Below are 4,088 nucleotides of genomic sequence, written 5' to 3'. Positions count from 1 at the left end.
GCTTTTGGAAACTACTCTGGGAAGATTTTTTTTTAATGTAAGGCTTTTAATGGCAAAAAACTCCTCTTCCATCTCCTTCCCTTTCCCTCACATCCTCATAAAATTACAAATTCCCTGTCCCATCCCTTTCCAGTCAGGACTGCTCCATGCTGACCAGCCACTGAATCAGACAGTTCCTAGGACTTGGCAGCTTTAGTCAGACTCTGCAGGGCCAGGATAGAAATTACATAGGAAGAGCCAGATACTTGTAACTGAGGCATCAGCAAAGCCTGTTTATTCTGCACAGGAATCAGCCTCAGACAGAACTGTTTGTCCATGGAATCAGAGCTGTATCATTATGGACAAGTGTCCATTGTAAGGCACTGATGCTGTCAAGGGCTCTGATTCTTGTGGTTCTGGTCTTATGTATGTAATGACACTTTTATCCATCACAAAACAAACCTGCTTTTCATATTTGCCAGGCAGATACCAGGACAGAAACAGGACAGAGAAAAAAAACCTACCTGCTAACATCTCCTGGGTGAGGAAATTCTTCCAAAGTGGCAGACCCTTGCTTGTAAAATGCATGTGGATTTCAGCTTTCTTTTAGTGATTTAAGGCACAGCCAGAACTGATGGTTATTTCTTTCTGATTCTCTGTGAGTTCTTACTTCCAAGCCTATACTTACCACTTCAGATGTCCTTGTACCTGCTCAGAATCTGCAAATGTAAATAATATGAATGAATGATGCTCAGCACCACACATACACAACCTGTTGCAGGATCCATTTCAAATCCATCTTTAGTGTATGTGTGTGCTCGGGATTATTTTTCTTCCTATGCCAAATAAATGTTGCCTTTAAATAACACTGTTGCCCCTTGCACTGAATCAGCCAGAAGGCTGCATCCATTGAAAGAAGAAACAGGTGCTTCTCTGGTCCCTGAGGCAGCATTACTTACACAATCCTGCATCCCTACAAGTCCAGCCATGCAAGCAGACTGTTCCCTACACGAGGTTCTAAGACTCTTAGTCAGAACTCAGCTGAGTCACTCTCCAGGCTTCTGGTCAAGATCCTGTTGTTGGTGTAGCTCATTGTGACAGATCTTCATCTCCTTAGATTCTTCTAGACCACACCTCTCCATAGCTACACTCCCTGTTTTAAGTCAGTTACTGGTTTAAAACCACGACACCATCCTAGAGTCAAAACAAAAAAAGGCTTACTCTGAAAGAGATGCAACAAACTTGTCCAAAGCAATTCCAGTAACATGTGCCCTTGATCACCTACCTTTACCTTATTTTAAAAAAATATTACAGATGTTCTGCACATTCGGCAGATAAATTGTCATGCATCTGGCAAAAGGGTTTTTATTTTATTTTTCCCTTTCAACTTCTTAGCCACCCAGTACAAGATTTCACACTTGCTGTCCAGAAAATAAGAAAAAAAAAACTTACTCTTTGTTTCCTTCATAATGCACTATTTTCCACTGAACACTAAAGGTAAATTTGCTCTCAGTGGACAGAAAAATGCATTTAAGGGTGATCTGTTTTTTTTTTTAATGGAAAATAAGGAATGGAATTTACAAAATAAGAGAATTTTTGTTTTTACACCTGTATTAGGCCACAGGTTTCTCTCCCAAACAAAGACTTCACTTATGCATTGTCTGGGTTTAGGAATGACAACTCAACAATCTCTTCCATGAAGCACAATAATCTACTATGTTCAACAGCAGTAGCCTCCAGTGATACCACTGGGAAAATCTAATTTAAAACACACACAAAAGAAAAATAATATTCCACAACGTCACTCTAAAACTTGAAGGATGTAAATCCAGTGTATTAATTAGCACACCCTTCCTGAGACAGACCTCTCCCTCCCTGATTTGAGAGAGGCATATTAGAGCAGCAGGTTAGCCCACACTGGAAATGGCTTCTTGAGGATGGAGCTTCCATGGTGTCAGCCCTGAAGGGGGACAATATTCCCCATCAGCAGACAAGCTTGTTGCAGGGGCTGCTGAACACCATGACAATATAACATGTCACCATGGGGAGCACAACAGCCACTTTCCACACAGCAGCTGAACAGAAGCAAATGCTCAGCACCTGCAAAATCACCATGGAACATGATTCCTGGGTTGGAAAGAAACCTTTGAAGGCCATCTGGTCCAACCCCATGCAATGAGCAGGGACATCTTCACCTAGAGCTGGCTGCTCAGAGCTCTTCCAGCCTGACCTTGAACACTGCCAGGGATGGCGCATCTTCCATCTCTGGGATACCTGTTCCACTGGTTCTCCACACCCGTTGTAAAAAAACTTCTTCCTTATACTTTGTCTACATCTACCCTCCTTTAGTGTAAAGCCATTGCTCTCTGTCCTATTGCAAGAGGCCGTGCCAAAAAACTTGTCCCCATCTTTCTTATAAACCTATGAAGTTCTGCTACATAACCCTGCCTACACAGTTTGCAGTGGTTCTGGCTGACTTTTAGCCATATATCAGCTCTCTACAGTAATACAGCAACTCTCCAGGCCTCCACTCAAGCACATTTCGTTGCCCAGGTCATATCATTACCGCAGGCCACACCAGACCAAGCCAAGGTCATTTTACCAAGGAGACAGAGAGCATCATTAAAACGATTTAATTTCTGTGTGAAAAGTCTTGTCACTAATGCAGACATGATCCAAATAAGAAGCTGTTCCAGATCAGAAATTATTAACACAGAGCTGCCATGACACAAACCAGTGACTTAGCAGTTGTATTCAACTCCTAAACGCAACAGGTTTGATTCTGACCCTGTCCTTCCTGTTGGCAGCTGAGTCAATACCATGATTTGTGCACTGTGACTGACCCCTGGGCTCCAAAGAATGTTTAAGTTCTTTCATGGTGACCTGTTGTCTGAGTATCTCACCAGGAAAGCACTTCTATGCTCAACCACAAACAAGGACCATCATTCCCCATTTCACAAAGGAAAGCAGAAACCTACTGACATTTAAGAAATCTGCTGATTAGCAGGAGCCATGAGAGATCTTTCCTGACTGAGCAACCTGACCACTGGGGGCCTGCTCTGCCTCGGCTTCACAACCACACAGACAAAAGTGTGCTGAAGAAGAAATACAGATCAGAAAGTCTCAATTTATGGAGCTTTCCTGGCAACCCACTGAGGAGCTAATAATTTAGGTAACACTAACAACAGTATGTTCATCATGGTGTTTTTATCCAAAGAACCCATAACCTAAGCTACACCTCCTGTGGCTTGAGAGTTTTTGTAAAGCTCCCATATAATGTCCTCTGAAGCCAAGGTTTTGAGATCTTCACTTTGTTTTTCTTTTGCCAGAAAAAATGTCTCAAAACAACATTGTTAAAGACATCTAAGAAGGAATACAACTGACAATTTCAAGATCTGACTGTGGTGAAAACAGCCATTCCTGTTGATGAAACGCTTTCCAAACGTAAGACCACACTAAAGGATCAAAGAGCCCTGATCAATGGCATTGCTGAAAGCATTAAAAAAGGTGATTTCTGCCATCATTCAACTGACACCACCTTTAAGAGACACAGCTTTCCAAGATCCTCAGATGTGTTCTTCTTCCAAAGTGGAAATGTGAGGGAATTAGACTTGCCCCATGAGCTTCATGAACTGAGGATGAGACACTTTATGCTTCACATACCTACTGCAGAGGACATTACAGAGCTCCTTTTCTTCAACAACTGTCATCCATTACTGTCCCAGCCTGGTCTGGAGTCGAAGAGCAGCATGCAGGTTTATGGATAAACCATGTCAGAATACTTACAAACATACCTGTTTTGTCATGTGTATTTTGGACAGAGAAAGCCACTGTAAAGATTAATATGAGTTTGATTTTTTTCTAACATGTGTCATACAGGACATGGGAAACATTTAATAAGGTACAATAATTCACTTTGGGAGTAATCCAGCCTCTCAAATATTACTGAATTATTGTTTTGTAACATGCCAAAAACACCCCTTTAGTCTCTTATAACAAAAATACACTGGACTAGGAAAAATATGTACCACAAGATGGGCTTTTATACCCCTCAGTGCTTAACTGAAAAACTAAGATGAACATTTGTCCTTGTAATAATTTAACGTATG

Source organism: Poecile atricapillus, chromosome 3, assembly GCF_030490865.1.
Source record: "Poecile atricapillus isolate bPoeAtr1 chromosome 3, bPoeAtr1.hap1, whole genome shotgun sequence".
In the NCBI taxonomy this organism is placed as follows: Eukaryota; Metazoa; Chordata; class Aves; order Passeriformes; family Paridae; genus Poecile; species Poecile atricapillus.
The sequence above is the reverse complement of the archived record's forward strand: the minus strand, read 5'-3'. Positions refer to the sequence as shown.